The sequence below is a fragment of the Gopherus flavomarginatus genome (assembly GCF_025201925.1).
Source record: "Gopherus flavomarginatus isolate rGopFla2 chromosome 13 unlocalized genomic scaffold, rGopFla2.mat.asm SUPER_13_unloc_3, whole genome shotgun sequence".
In the NCBI taxonomy this organism is placed as follows: domain Eukaryota; kingdom Metazoa; phylum Chordata; order Testudines; family Testudinidae; genus Gopherus; species Gopherus flavomarginatus.
The window spans coordinates 272,354-288,170 of NW_026114611.1; the positions used below are offsets into that span (position 1 = coordinate 272,354).

Here is a 15,817-nt window from a genome sequence, read left to right on the forward strand (position 1 = left end):
TAGACAACCTGCTCTGGCTCTGGTTCCCTCCTTCTGCTCCCTGCCTGGACCGACTGCTGTGGGCACTTGATCCCACATGCCCCCAATGCATCGTCTCTGCTTGGCTCTGCTTCAGCAGTGAGGGCTGGATTTCCTGATCTCTCCAGGGCCCTTGCAGCCGTACAGCTCTATAATTCGATGCCATCGCAATACAATATAAACAACAACAAAAGTGGAAACACCCCAATCTAACATCTAACAATTCAGCGTGAACTGACATTCCACAGCACAAAGTGACAACACGTAGGAGTGCAAAGCCCGACAATTCAGCACCATGCAAATGAACGCCCCACGGGGCAAAATGATGCACTGTAAAAGAGCTCAGCTCAAACCAGTGCAACACAAGCCAGTGCAAAACCATACAACACGAAACAATGCATCAGAGTGCAAAGTGACACTGTGCAAAACAGCTCAGCGTGGAACAACGACACAGCGCAAACCCACACAACAGAATCATATAGAAAGGTAGGGCAGGGAGGGACTCTGAGAATCAGGACCAAGTCTCCCTAGGCTGTCCCTGGCAGGTGTTTGAAAAACAAAGAAACAAAGGGCACCACAAACTTATGTTTTTTGGATGAGCAAAGAAAAGGGAGTAGCATTGTCCCCCTCAGGTAGCCCCTGTTCATTTCCAGGTCAGAAAACAAAACTCTTCTGCAAGAATATCCAAAAAATATTGTGTTTCACTTTACTTCATAAGTACAGTTGTGTGGCAATTAAATGATGACTTAAAGTTTCCTAAAAGTGTGGGAAATATGGATGTATCTGAGGAAATGGCTTGGAATGAAGGAAGACAAAAACTGATGGGTCGAGAGAACAGGCCCTGTTTCCCCCTGATTTGGAGCTTCTCTCACAACTATTGGAATAAAAAAGCGAAGCAAATGGTGTTCTATTGTTGCAAAGGAAATTAAAGTGAGGCCATTTTCTGCAGATAGAATTAAATGGTCATGTCAGGAGTGGGATTTGAAATCACGTCTCCATGCAGAGGCCAGAACACCCAATGGATTGGAAAAAAAGAAACATAACTAGCTCATTAGACCAGTCCACCATCCTGATACTACAAAGAAGGTGACTTATCAACCCTAGTTTTCATTAATAGTTGATGAACTCTTTAGGGAGGTCACAATGGCACATCTCTTTCAACTCCTAGAGACCTTCTACAGCACAGCTGATTTTTAGATACACTCACCCGGACCTAAAGTTACATGTTTCCTGGAGCTCCATGAGTTCTGCAGTGTTGGAATCTCCTTGTTCGCTTTTTAAGTGAACAAAAGATGGGTGCTGGCATTCTGAGAGAGTAATGATGAACCTCAAAATCCTGCCCTGTGCGCCAGACAGTTAAGCAACCAGCACCCACAACCTCTACTATGATAGCATCCTGTCTGGGAACAACTCACTTACCAACAGCTGGGGTGTGAAATCCTCATTTTTTTGTTGTTCTGTCACGGTAGTCCCCACTTTCCTATTGCTTGTCTGTATAATCTCTGTCTGGTTCTGTAACCGTTTCTGTCTGCTGTATAATTAATTTGTTTTGTGTAAACCAATTAAGGTGGTGGGGTATAATTGGTTAGATAATCATGTTACAATACGTTAGGATTGGTCACTAAAATGATTGGTTAAGATAGAGCTAAGCAGAACTCAAGTTTTACTATATAGTCTGCGGTCAATCAGGAAGTAAGGGGGGGAATGTGAATGGGAATTGGAATTATGTTTTGCTAAGGGGGGAAATAGGAACAGGGAAGGGGAACAGGGACACAGGCAAGTCTCTGTGGTGTCAGAGCTGGGAAGGGGGATACTGAGGAAGGAAACTGGAATCATTGCTTGCTGGAAGTTTACCCCAATAAACATTGAATTGTTTGCACCTTTGAACTTCGTGCATTGCTGCTCTCTGGTTACGTGAGAAGGACCAGGGAATGGGAGGGTGATGGGACAAACCTTGTAATAAGTACGTCTTTCAGGGTGTGAAACCCCCCAGAACCAGTATAATTAAGCTGACTTAAGCCATGGTTAGATAGTGCTAAATGAAAGGAAAGATTGTTTTGCCAATGCAGCTCTTACAGGGATGGAAAACCCCTCCCCTCACTGTAGCAGCTGTCTGCTCTACAACGCTACAGCAGTATTTTAAGCACAGCCAGCCTCAGAGAGAGACCAGATCTGGCTCCATGGATGGTCAGGCACTAAGACAGCAGCAATGACAACACACTAATGCTTCCGTAGTTGCCAGGATTCAAACCTGCATGGGGAGACCCCAATGGATTTCTAGTCCATCGCCTTAACCACTCGGCCACAACTACTTGAGGAGCAGCTGCTGCCCTATACGATAATTCTGTTCTCACAGAATTGTCACTTCAAATGGCTCAGACCAGCTTCCCCAGCACACTCACGGCTGTGCATTAGTGTAAGTGTGTCCATGGGGAACAGCAAGAGTTCCTGCCCATTTCCCTTCCAGCTGGAGCATGATTAGTGTGTTTGTGGCTAATGACATTGCTATAGATTGTTGTTCATTCCTCACACTCACAATTCAGACAGTCCCTTTCCAATTCGAATCTCTACCATATCATTCCAATAGCCAGGGGCAGGATTTCTCTTGGGCACTGAAATGTTTCAGGGGATTGGTGTGTGAGCTCAGCCTTGCATTCCATCCCTGATGTTTCATGGACTAACAACAGCAGCAGAAAGAAAGAGCCGAGCCAATATCTCCCTGGTAGGGATGCAGGTGACCACGTCCCCTCTGTCTGACCATTGCCATTGCAGGAGAGAAGGGTTCACTGGAATCGAATGCCCTGGCTCAGACAAGAGACACAGGGAGGTTTTACTGTTATTGGATCTGTGCAAAGGAAATTGTGCCTCTGTGTGAAATTGAGGAGGGAAATGAAACGTCCACATGGTGGCCCAGTGTCTTAAGGAATGTGGGCGATGGACTCTGTCTGAGAAATGATTTAACAGGAATTTGTATCAATGTATTGCCCTGATTAAAAGCTATGGCTGTAAGGTGCCACTGTTGTTAGTACTTGAACCTGCATGGAGACACCCGAGTGGGTGTCAAGTCCACTACCTTAACGAGAGGTAGTTGATTATTTTGTCAAGATCCAAATTTCTTGGTCAAGGTCTAGTCAATGTCTAGATGACAGAGAAAATAATACATTGATGATAATAAGAAGAATTTAGAAATATTTACAGTTGCTATGGGCATAACTATGATGATTGTTTTATGTTTCACTCTTTATATCTGACACCACCATCATCTTTCCCTTTAGCCTTGTAGTTTACCAAGAGTAAAACTAAACATCTCTTCAGATACAAGGGAGTGTTTGTGTTCATTCCTGCTAGCTACACAGAGGCTTGATGTAGCTGCTTTCAATCCTCCGGCTCTGCCCTGATAAGTAACATTTCAGGGTGTCACTGAACTGAAGGAGGGAGATCATTTTTTGACAGATTACGCTTCCTCTTAAAGGTGTTTGTCTGGCTGGCAGCCCTGGTTCCCAGGTCTCTCCTGAGGGAAGAAAGTTTCTGTGCAAAATACTAAAACTTGTAACAGAGAGGAGGAAAAGGCGATGGCCACATGATGGGGCCAGTATGTACCACAACATGATTCTTTTATGTGGGATGACTCTGAAGATTGACTGATCTCCACTTCCTTGGATTTGAAGAGATGCTTAGTTTTGTACTTGAGAACCTGTAAGGCTGAAGCAATTTTATGGATGATGACACTACGATTGAAGGGTTATTTAATGTTGTAGAAATCATTAAAAACACTTAGTTTCAAGTTGAGCTGTCTGTTATTAAAGGCTGGTTTCCCCACGTCAGTTCCATAAGCTCTGCTAGAAAGGCCCTGGGTTCTCTCCTGCCTTGGTGGGAACTAAAGGCAATCGTCCCCTGCTGCCCTTGGCTTCAGGCTGATTTTTCTGGGGAGGGGATGTGGAATTGGTTTGTTTGCTGTTGAGAAGGGAGCCGGACCAGTTCTCAGGGAACGAGAACTCCTAGCACCTTCCCAGCCCAACCCAGGCTGCTGCCCTGTCCCAGCCTCTGTTCCCCTGGGAGCCCTGCTTGTTTGACTCTAGAGCAGGCTGGGAGCAGCAGCTGGGGCAGAGGACAGCCTGGGCTGGGCAGATGCTAGGAGCAGAGCACCAGAGGCCTCTACTGGCTCCCTCCTCAGCAGCAAACAATCAGTCCCCACACACACCCTGGGACAGCAGCCTGGAGCCAAGGACAGTGTCCAGTGGGGGGTTCTCTTTTTCCTCTTCCTGGGGTGAGCAGGGACCTGGGGGTGTTTCTTGCAGGGCAGTTGGAACTGAATTGGGGAACAGGCTTTTAATAACAGGCAGCTCAAGTTCAGACTAATTTTGTTACAATTTTCTTTATAATGTAAAATAATTCAAAAGTAAATGGGCAGGAATGTTTGGAACTCTTTTCTCCCTGTCGTACAAAGAAATGGCTTTTTGGCTTTTCATGATACAGGAGTCAGGTTCGTTCACTGTGCAGAATCAATGTGCACAGAAGCCTGTTGTGTTTCATTTCTTTAGTTCTGCTGCCAACATGTGGCCATTTCCTTCCCCTCCTTTCTGTCCAAAGTGAAGAGCCCAGTTCCTGCAGGGAGAGAAAGATATCTTTCTTCTTTCCTTCCTCAAAAGCCCCCTTCCTTGGAAAGCCCTTTGCTAGGTCTGGGTGGGGAACAGCCATTCCTGAGGATTAATTTCACACCATATTTGGGGTTGATATACAGATTTTACAGCCAGACTAGATCACTAGGTACCTCTGCTCTGACCTGATTCAGAACAGAGTCCAGAGAATTTTACCCAGTGACTCCTACACCCACCCCAAGATCTTCTGGCTGAGCGAGGAGGGCTCATTCAGAAAGTCATCGTGTTTGGATGTAAAGGTGGGAAATGATGGGGAAATTGGTCCCTCTTTCAAGTTTCAATGTTGTAACTTCTACATCTAGACTGGGGTGGCCAACCTGAGCCTGAGAAGGAGCCAGAATTTCCCAATGTAACTGCCAAACATGCACCTTTGTATGCAACTACTGAGTCAATTGTGAACCTTCCCATCATTATCCCTCTGAAATAATGATGTGATGGATATTTGGCTGTATATCCCAATGTGCCCTGCACGTCTACAAGCTGCATTAGCCAATCCAACCATTCGGCACTTGCAGATGGGCACCTCTGTACTGTGCCTGAGTCTTGTACAGCTATGAAAGGCTGGTAGATGCCAATATTTCCCTGTCTTTTTAACCTGCACTAATACCAGGCCAAGCCAGGACTGGGAAGAGAGACAGAGCAGCAGGTTTCCCATATTATATCCAGTTCCCTTTTTCTTGACCAGTTTCTCCTCTGCATAACTTGTCCTTTTTTTACTGTGAGCCTGGCTAACTCAGCTGGTAGAGTGTCAGACTTTTAATCTGAGGGTCCAGGGTTCAAGTCCCTGGTCAGGTAATAAACTACTCACTATATCTTTAAACATTGTTCTTCTGATGTCCTCTTTGGTGTTACTTTTTCTCTTCAAGACTGTGCCTTTCCTAAGAAGGGCCTTTGTGTGTGTGGGTTTGAAGGGGCAACTTCCTGACATCCTCACTGTCCTTGCAGCCTGGAGGAATAAAGGCCTCTGGGCACACAGCATGTTCCTCCCCTGCATGCACACGCACACACAGAAAACAAAACAGAATATCTCTAAGGAATTAGAATCACCTGCGGCCTTCCTCTATCCTACTGGATCCCCAAATGATGATGCTCTTCAGCCTAAACCCATGTCCCCTCTACTCCCAGTGACCCTCAGTCCCAATCCACTGCCCCTCCTATGCACGCTGCTCCTCACTCCCAACCAGAGCCTACTCCTCTTCGCCCTTCTCCTCTATCCCAACCCACAGCCCCCTTCTATTCCCAGTGCCCCTCAATCCCAAACCACGGCTCCCTCCTTCCCTCCAGCAGCAGGTGCTTCAGACTCCCTCAGGAAGATTTTCTTGCAAGGTTTCGTGTATGAATCTGCATGTGGATTTTACAGTGCGTTGGAAATATGTTGCATTGCTTGCCAAAATGATCACTTTTGGCTCGTGTTGGATTCCCAGTCTCCTTGTTATTGGGACAGGAGAAAGAAAGAGTTGTTATCCTTGTTTTGTGAATCAAGGGCAGCACAACTGTGCTTGGCAGACCCCGATTGAAGGACTCACCCTCAATTCAATAGCACTTGGTAGGCAGGGGACAAGGGTTCCAGGACCAAGTGGGCTGGGGTCCCAATACCAAAATTTAGGTGTTAAATCAACTTTAGGACAGGGTGGCAGTGGAGGGATGAGTGAGTTCCTAGACAAGACAGTGATGTACAGTGCCTTCTTATTTTCCCTCTTTTCCACTCAGGATGGCAGGTGAACTCTACAGAGGCACCTCTGGGCTTGAACTGACTAAGGACAACAGCTGTGAGTGGAGTAACGGGGGAGCTCATATTTAAGGACTTTTGGTTGCTGGACTTACAAACCGTAGGGATAAGGACACTGCCCAGCTTATTTGTGGGTGGGTCTTTTCCTCGTGGTTTATGTTTATGTGTTGGGGCTGCTCACATGACTTCTGCTAACCCTAGGCTTACATTGCAATGTAGACATATCCTAAGAGGGCATCTATACTGTGATAAAATCCCGCTTACCTGGATGATCTGATTTGGGCTCCTGGGGATCAGACTGGAGCCCAGGCTTGGAAACCCTCACTCCTTGTGGGGTCTCGGAGGCTGGGCTGAAGCTCAAGTGTCTACACTGTAATTTTATAACCCTGCAGCACAAGCCCCACAAGCCTGAATCAACTGACTCAGGGTTTGAGAATAGTGACTTGGGTGTGTTAATGGCAGTGTAGACATAATGCTCGGTTATGTCCACACTGCAATGAAACACCTAAGGCTGTCCTGTGCCAGCTCAGGCTCCTGAGGGTTTTGGCCGTGGGGTGGTAAATTTGCACTGTAGACATCTCAGCTCAAGCTCAATATCGGGCTCTGGGAGCCCTCAAGGTTGGGAGGGAGTTTAGCAAGCAAAAAAGGTAAAATGGCAGTGGAGTAATACCCTGGACTCAGTGGCATTTCTCCACTGTCTATCTGCTTTGGGGCAGTGACAATAACACGTCCTGCTGCATTTGTTATTTCAAAGGGTGGTTTAGGATTTTCATTCTCACACACGGTGCATGAAGCATTGCTCAACCCTTGGTGCAAACTAAATGAGCTGCTCACAGATTCTGACAGCCACAATGAGCAATTGGTGTGAGAGCCGAGACCTGCCCCTGTCCCAGAGGGAGGGGCTCATCTGTGACAGGCTGGACCACTGACCTATCAGCTCTTCACTCCCAAACTTTCAGTAATTCTGTTATCAGTGCCTGTGAGTATAATTTAAACTGCCATACTGGGCTGGACCAAAGGCCCATCAAGCTCTATGTTTTGGGCATTGGCAGTAGCAAATACCAGGTGCTCCAAGAGTTAATCAACAAGGCAGCACTGGGAGTTGAACCCAGGATCTCCTGCTTACAAAACAGGGGCTTTAACCAGCTAAGCCATGGTGCCCACCTGTAGTTGAAGCACAGTTTCTGCCCACACCTGTCTCCCTGCCATCCCCACTGGGGCCTGACAAGCTTTGCTTGTGTTTGGATTCTACAAAGCAGAGAAGCAGGTGAGCTTTTCCTTGCAAGCTCTGTGTGTGTGTGTGTGATTCTTTGGCCAGGTCTGCACTACAAAGTTATTTCAGCATCATTGTATTGCTCAGGTGTGTGAAAAACACACAACACTCCCTTGGTCAGCAGCTTTTGGCTGGTGCACACACTGCAATGCCATGTCTGGCAACAAAACTGCCCTGTTTTGGTGACAAAATAAAACCACCTCGACGAGAGGCCTAGAGCTTTGTGCAGCAAACTTAAAGTGACAAATTGTCAGTGTAAATGCTGCTGTTCATTATATCACCACAACTGGCCTCCACCAGTATCCCATAATGCCCACTGTGAACTCACCTGCCCTGCATTCCTGCTACAGAGGCTGGGCCCCTCCCCTTTCATAGTTCCAGAAAGTTCTGACAGCTGAGCCGCTATCTGCACTGGGATTAGGTTGATATACTGCATTGCCAGCCTAAGTAACGTAATTACACCAACCTAATTTTGTAGTGTAGATCTGTCCAAAGAATCACACACACACCTTGGGAGCAAAACTTCACCTGCTCTTCTGCTTTACAGAAGCCAAACACGAGCAACATTTGTCAGGGCCCAGTGGGGATTGCCAGACAGTCAAGTGTGGGCAGACACGGTGCTTTAAGTAACAGCAGGTACCATGGCTTAGGTGGTTAAAGTACCTGTTTTGTAAAGAGGAGATCCTGGATTCAACTCCCAGTGGTGCCTTGGGGAGTGGCTTTTGGGGCACCTGGCATTGGCTACTGATAAAAGACAAGATTCAGATGGACCTATGGTTTAAATTACACGCACAGGCACTGATAATAGAGTTACTAAAAGTTTGGGTGTTAAGAGCTGATAGGTCAGTGGTCCACTCCCCTCAATGCAGTTTTACTATTTCCACTTGCTAAACTCCCTCCAAACTTCTATAAAATTACAGGGCAGACATATGGGCTTGAGCCCAACCTCTGAGGCCCCACAAGGGGTGAGGGTTTTTGAACCCAGGCTTCAGTGTGAACACAAATATCTGCACCACAGTTTTTAGCCCCTCAGCTTTACGTCTATGAGCCCAAGTCAGATGAGCCAGGCCAGCCCTGCTGCCATCTTTATCCCAGGAGAGATGGACTCTAAGGGTACGTCTCCATGGCCATGGAAGCCCAGGTGTGGCACGCTGTGCTCAAAGCAGCACCCTGGAAGCCCCATATTCACCACTCTCATATAATGATCATATGGTTTGTACAAGTCTGCCTTGTGAGGATGGACACTGCTTGATTCACATCCTAGCAAAGGAGCTTCCTAACAAGCTGGAAGAAACGATGAAAGAAGGGTAGAGACACCATGATTTGGCCTCTCTCCTCCATAACTCAACAGCTGGAAACACACCTGGAGGACAAAGACTGAGCTGAACTGATTCAGAAATCAGAAGAGAATCCTAATAATACATTCAAACCAAATTCCCCAACCAGACTAGTATTGGTTTTTCAGCAGGATTCCTAGGACCAGCCTTGTTGCGGTTACGAGGACTCTGCCACACATGAGAGTAGAAAAAGCGTCCTTGGGGTCAGGCAGGCCTCTGGTAAGGGGGTGGGGACTCAGATCCTTTCTCTGGCCAATTGCACCAGGGTCATGTATAAACCAGGGAAGTTCCCCACAATAGCCAGACCAGAACCCCCTGTACACTTGCCCTCTGTACTCATTGCTTCTCTGTCTCTCTTCCCCTCAGCTCTGCTGCTCTCCCTCTGAGCTTTCTCAGCACCTGGCCCCACAGTGCTTCCTGCCAGCCAGAGACTGCATGTCCTAGGCCTGTTCCTGTGGATGTAGCCTCTCTCCTGATTCCTGAGGAAAGGAACCTTTCCAGGAAATGGCCATGGATTCTGGGAATCAGCATGTGGCTGGTGGACAGCACCAGGAATCATTTGATTCCTGACACACAAGGCAACTAAAAAGCTGAGCACGCAGACAAAGACTTGAACCCTGGCCCTTCAGAGTAAAAGCCTGATGTTTTACCAACTGAGCTACCTAGGCTTGTTGAGAGCATTTTCACCGTTCACCACAAGAGCAAGCAGGTAGGCAAAAGAGAGGCAAAAAAAGTCCTAGGAACCCTTCATGTGGCCTAATGGATAAGGTATCTGAGTGTGGATCAAAAGATTGAGGGTTGGAGTCCCTTGGTGATGGTGTTTCTGCAGTTTTACCTTTGTGCTGAAAGTCCTGCTCCCTTCAGGGCTGAAACCTCTTCTTGGCTGCTCAGGCCAATGCTCTGGCTTCAGCTAGAGCCCCAGGAAGGAGCTGGGGGTTGGGTGTCACAAAGGCTGGGGCATGAGCCCCAAGTGCTTCCAGTCTAGCCTTTGCCCTTCCTGACTTGCTGAAGAAAGTGGGCGACTCCCCAGGCTGGCGTGTGCACCTGTCCCTGTGCTGGAGGCTACTTGCTACATAGCGTCTTCGGAGCCTGGGTGTTTCTCTGCTTCTCGCCAACTCAGGAAAAGCCTCTTGGGGTAAAATCTCCTGCCCCACTGCAAAAGTGAGCACTGTGAGTGGGACCAGTTAGAGGCCCCACCATGGGGGCTGGCCCTGCTTTCCTACCAACTTGTGATGTTGGCCACAGAACATCAGCAGCTGCCCCACATGCTGGTGACCTTCAGTAGGTGTTTGGCATGGCAGGGAGCAGCCTGGCTGGGTGTTTTTGTGCCTCTCTGAAGGCCACACGTAGGCATGGTCCTGCCCTCCTCTAGCCCTGACCTCAGTTGCTCTGTGGCTTTTAAGCCTTCCCTTGGAGCCATCAGCACCAGCTGCCTCTGCTCTAGGTGCCCAGAGGAGGAGAGGTGTGCTGGGTCAGTTTAACAGATGCCCCTTCCCTGGTACTGCCATTGCTCAGCTGCACAGAGGAGCTTCCATCCCCAATCCCTGCCTGTCACTGCCCAGCAGCCCTCTGGCACCATTCCTGAGGGCTGCCCTGCCTCACTTTCTTCCTGCCATGTTGGGAAAGACAGTTCTCATTATTAAAGGGCAGGTGGGCCAACTAGGGGCAGAAGCCTGTTCTATGTTTTCCTACTGCAGAGCCCAAGCTCAGGAACTCACCTTGGGTGCAGACATTGCTGTGCTCCCAGAAAACAAGCCACCCCTGCACACACAGGGCCTGTCAAAGCCTGGGAGTGAACCAAGGACCTTCAGATTTTCAGTCTAGTGCTTGCCCGACTGAGCTACTTTGACAGCTGCATTTTGGGCTGTTGCTTCTCTGTCTGGTTGCACACAAAACCACAAAAAGGACAGGAAAACGAACGGCTGCTTCAGACCCCCACTGGAGGAACACAGGCGCCCTTAGCTGTGGTGAGTAAGAAGTGTCTGTTGGCTGGCAGGACCTGTCCCCCAGGAGCTGGAACAGCAGCTGCTGCCTCCCCCTCGGCTCCAGGCTGTAGGAAATGCTCATTTCCTGGCTGTATGGGCGGACGCTGCTCCATGCTCTGGAGAGCGTCTGTATTCGTCTGTCAACCCCCCGTCTTCACTGAGCCAGTCTGGTAAGGTCCAAAGTGCCCCCTCCGGCCTGGCAGCTGAGAGTCTGTGCAGACATCAACCCCCCTGCCAGCCCCACAGGCAGCAGCAGCAGCGCCAGCCCCCAGCACCACAGGGGCACTCAATGCACTTCCTGTGGGGAAATGGCTCCTTGGCGTCCTGCTGCTAGAGTGAGAGCCAGGAGAGAGCAGTGTCTGGCTCACCTTGGGGGAGAGAAGAGACCTGATGAGTGTGGATCTCCCTCAGTCTCCCCCGCAATGCCGGTCAGTTGTATTGTCACTGTGATAGCCAGTGTTTCCCTTCAGGGCCGGTCTTAGATGGGTCTGGGGTCCGGGACAAATCCCTCCTTCGTCCCCAGGCCCTTTCCTCACCCCACCCCTACCCTCAAGCCCCCATCGCTGTCCCATCTCTTCCCATCCTGCACCTCCCTGCCCCATTCCTCTCCCACCCCCACCTCTTCCCGTCTCTGCTCCTCCCTCTCCCCACCGAGCACCTCCTGCACCCCACTGAACAGCTGATCACTGGCAAGTGGGAGGTGCTGAAGGGGAAGAGGAGGAGCTTGTCAGCAAGGCCTGTAGTAGGCGGGGACGGGGGGAGCTGGCTGCCAGTGGGAGCTGAGCACCTATTTTTTCTCTGTTGGTTCTGCAGTCCCATAGCTCCCATGGAGTCGCTGACTTGGCTCCTTTCGCACTCTAGAGAGAGGAACAGAACCAGGGTTATGGCTGATGTATGGGGCACCAGGTGACTGCCAGAGGCTTCAGGTGCTGAAAGTTTGCCTGACCCCTCAGGGACACAGTGTGAGGTGTTGCCCCAGGGATCTCTATGAAAGGAGCAGAACAGGATTTACTTGGGGTGGGGAGAGAATTGAGAGTGTCTCAGGGGGTTGTACAGAGGTATTGCCTGGGTGAGATACTGGCTAAAACACAGGCCTCGCTATGAGCAAGTTTGGAACCCATGAAGGGGAACCCTATTGAAGTTCAACTCCAACGCCTTAACCACTCGGCCATCACAGCTGTAAGCACAAAAATGCCCCAATGCCAGAGAAACTGGTAAAGAATCCCAATGCCCAGGCTTGAAGTCATCTGAACTACAGAATTCCCACCGCAAACCTGGCTCCCAAAGCACAGGGGGGATTTGGGTTTGTTCTCTTTGCTTAGCCATGTGCACACAGAGAGCACGTTTAAAATCTCCCCTCCCGCAGAGTGGGAATGGGAAATGATTCTCAACTTGAAGCCTGATGTAGGGTGACTAGATTTCCCGATTTTATCAGGACTGTCCCGATATTTGCTTGTTTGTCCCACGTCCCGACCGATGTTTGGTCGGGACACTGGACAAACAAATAATTTTGCTCTCTGCTCCGGCACACAGGCAGAGTCCGGAGGGACGCATGCCTCCACTCACCACGACTCCGCCCCTTCCTTCCCCCATTGGATCCCTCCCCAAATCCAGGCCCTGGCCTTTCCCCCAGCCCGACCCCCTCACTGCCCCATTGAATCCCTCCCCAAATCCTCGACCTGGCCCCACCTCTTCCCCAAGCACGTGGCATTCCTCCTCCCTCCCTGGTTTGCACATGGGCCATGGCCATGGCCGGGAGCACAGCGCGGAGCCTGCTCCAGCCCTGCAGCCTGTAGGGCAGCGCAGTGGGGCTGGGGGAAGGGCAGAGCAAGCAGGACGCATGTGGGCAGAGGGTGGAGACACATGTGGGGCGGACACGCTCCTGCTGGGATGGGCTGAGCCCGGCTGCCTGGTTCGCCCCTTGCCCCGGAGCTGCAGGAGGGGCCCGGATCATGGCTTGGCTGCAGAGCTCAGAGCCCAACCTGGGCCCAGGAGAGAGGGAAATGGGGGTGTATTGGGTGTCAGAGCCAAGAGCTGGTTGGAGACAGCGCTGTGCCACTGCCGCTTCGCAGCAGGGGGGGGCCTCTGGCTTTTTTTCTTGCTCTGCCCCCTGCGTCCCGATATTTCATCTTTGACATCTGGTCACCCTAGCCTGATGTGAATGAGGATGTCTGGACCAAGGGCCTAGGGACTGGCCTTTGCTAGAGAAACCACTGTCAAGTTTTAGCCAATTAGGACAAGTCAGCAAATAAGAACAACCTCAGGTATCAGTAACTGCTACAGGTTGCAAATTCCTACATGCAGCAGTTTCTAGCACTACACCTGCGCAGCTCTGCTCCCCGGCTCTTCTCGGGTTCCTGCTTAGCTCTGCCCCACTCTCACCCAGGCAGTTTCAGCTCACATGGAGGATGGGACCCCCTGGCCTGGTGACTCTCTCATTACACTGCCTGGCCTGTCAGTGCAGCTAACTTGGAGCTTTGGCCTCTCCCCATTGTCCCTGGGGACTGTCAGTCTTAGGGTCCTGATTTCCCATTGATCCTTCCCCCTTCTATTGGTGCTGGGAACTAGCCAACCAACCCCCCTCCACCTGCCCACCCACACTAAGTTTTAGTAAAGGGCCAAGAGCCCCCTTACACAAGCCATCCCCATGTGGGTCACCGATGTGCAGAGAAGGCAGCACAAGCTGGTCCCATGGTGTAATGGGCAGCACTCAGGACTCTGAATCTTGTAATTTGAGTTCAGATCTTAGTGGGACCTTGTGGTAAAGCCCCAGAGCTCACAGTGCTCAACTTCCCTGTCTCCAGCTGTGTAAGAGTGAATCTTTCCCCTCCTGCTGGGTGACTCACACCTCCTAGAGCCAGGTCTTTGGCTGCGATGGCCACAATGGGTTAGGGCTCTAGAACTTGCTACTCTGATAGTTGGGATTCTTGCTGCTGCACCTGATGTTCACAAGCTTGGCCCTTGTGTTTCCTACCACACTTTTCCTCGGGCCTACACGGCGCTTGAAGAAAGGAGTGACAGGGCTGGGATTAATAGTCAGGGCTTGGCAGGAGGGAGGAAGAGTCCTAGGCTGGAGCCCCACACACCTTCCCTCCTCCAGGCACCTAGAGCAGAGGCAGCCCAGCTCTGTCCGCTGGATACCTCAGCAGAGTAGGTGAGTTCATGTAAATACAGTCTGGTCCCAAAGCCTCCTCCCAACCCTGGTCATCAGTAGCTGCCAGGGGAGAGCTCATTCACACCTCGCTTACAAATCATCATTTGAAATTCTAAGGTTGGCTAACACTGCCGAAGCCAATGCACCAACATTGTCAGCAAACACAACAGCTGGGTCAGGAAACCCGCTTTGTCCAGACTTTCCAAACCTATTTTACTTTCTCAGGCACAAGTAGTTTTCATACATTGTATCTGCTTTTAAAGTGTGTGTTAATGTTTCAATTTCCTTTCAAATTTACAACCAATGACAACATTGGCAGCGCTGCATGTAACTGAATGCCCAGTTTCACTGAATTGAGTCCCCTACTGCAGCACCTCAGTAGGTTACATCGGAGAGGAGCTGCAGTGTCTAGGCAGTGGGATGCCTGTGCCTTTAAGAGCCCAGCCCTGGGAAGTCCACGCTGACAGGTGCTGCCTGTGGGAGGGGAAATAAAAAAGCCCTCTGCCCTCGGGCCCCATGTTTGCAAACACTGGAGTCTCAGCCCACCGGGATAACTGTTACCCCTCTGCCCCTGCCTGTGCTGGGGTTTAACCCTCTGGCAGTGCCTCCCTCTGGGATTAACTCCGGCTCCTTCCCCCTTCCCTGACTTTGCCCTTCAGTCCCTCTCCTAACTCTGCCTCCAGTTGCTTGACCCCCCGACCGGTCAATTTCCACCCCCTGCTCAGACCCTGGCCACCCCCTCCTCTGATTTGCCCTCCTTCGCCCCTTTTTAATCTCTGTAAAAAGTAGGGGGTGCTGGGTCCCACTCTCTGGAGGGAGGGATGGGTGCCTGGCCCCTGCCTGCCGAGTGCTCAAAGTGACCCATGATCTTGTAGATGTTTGCCGAGCGCTGCAGGGTCACCCGAAGGGGGAGAGAGGCACGGTTAGGAGGTGATGCAGCCAAGGGTGCCTCACCCAACACTGAGATGCAGCCACCTCTGGGGTAAGTTACACAAGTCAGCAAATGAATTTGGAACAAGAAACGCACTGAAAGGACTGAGGCTGCTGCAGGAGGTGGAGAAAAACAGAAAAAGCAGGAGCCCTGGATCCCAGCCCTGTCCCTCCCCCACTCTACCCCCTAACCTCCACTCCCCTCCCACTTTTGAGGGGAGAACCCAGGAGTCCTGGTCCCCAGCCTTTCCCACCCCCATATTTCTATATAGATCCATCCAACAGCTGCCCCCACAATTGCAGGGCAGTGCCTTGCAGCACTCCGGGGCCTGCCTGTTTGCACAGGACGGGCAATGTCAGTACCCCAGAGTGGGGAGAGATGATGATAAGGGAGAAGCAGGCAGCAGACAGCTCCCATGACAGAGAAAGAAATGCTAGGAGGTGCCGTGCTGCAAGGAGTGAGGGGGGTTGGCAGGGAATGGGAGGATCTTCCCTCACAGCAGCTACCAGGGTTAAATTTGGCCTGGATTCCCCAGCTGCTGGGTGTGGGGCGTGTGGCTGGGAAGCATGAGCCTCTACTCTCCCTTCCCCAGACACAGTTGCATGGGCATTGACCAAAGGAGCCTGCAGCACTGCTGCCTAGAGGAAACTGAGGCACCAGCCAGTGACAGACACATCATGGCTCTCCCCATCCTCATCCTCTTTTCCATATACAAGCTGGCCAGGGGAGGGG

At 50.6% G+C, this 15,817-nt stretch overlaps 1 long non-coding RNA gene and 3 other non-coding genes across 4 annotated transcripts in view; 1 reads left to right on the forward strand and 3 right to left on the reverse strand.

The window, feature by feature from the left end:
- LOC127041588 (uncharacterized) overlaps positions 1-15,817 on the reverse strand; it is a 271,683-nt gene that overhangs the window by 193,982 nt on the left and 61,884 nt on the right. The gene's annotated exons all lie outside the window — the stretch shown is intronic.
- On the reverse strand, positions 2,249-2,330 carry TRNAS-AGA (transfer RNA serine (anticodon AGA)). The gene has a single exon. It is a non-coding gene; the product is annotated as a tRNA-Ser (tRNA).
- TRNAK-UUU (transfer RNA lysine (anticodon UUU)) lies at positions 5,399-5,471 on the forward strand. The gene has a single exon. It is a non-coding gene; the product is annotated as a tRNA-Lys (tRNA).
- TRNAT-UGU (transfer RNA threonine (anticodon UGU)) lies at positions 7,493-7,566 on the reverse strand. Its single transcript has one exon. It is a non-coding gene; the product is annotated as a tRNA-Thr (tRNA).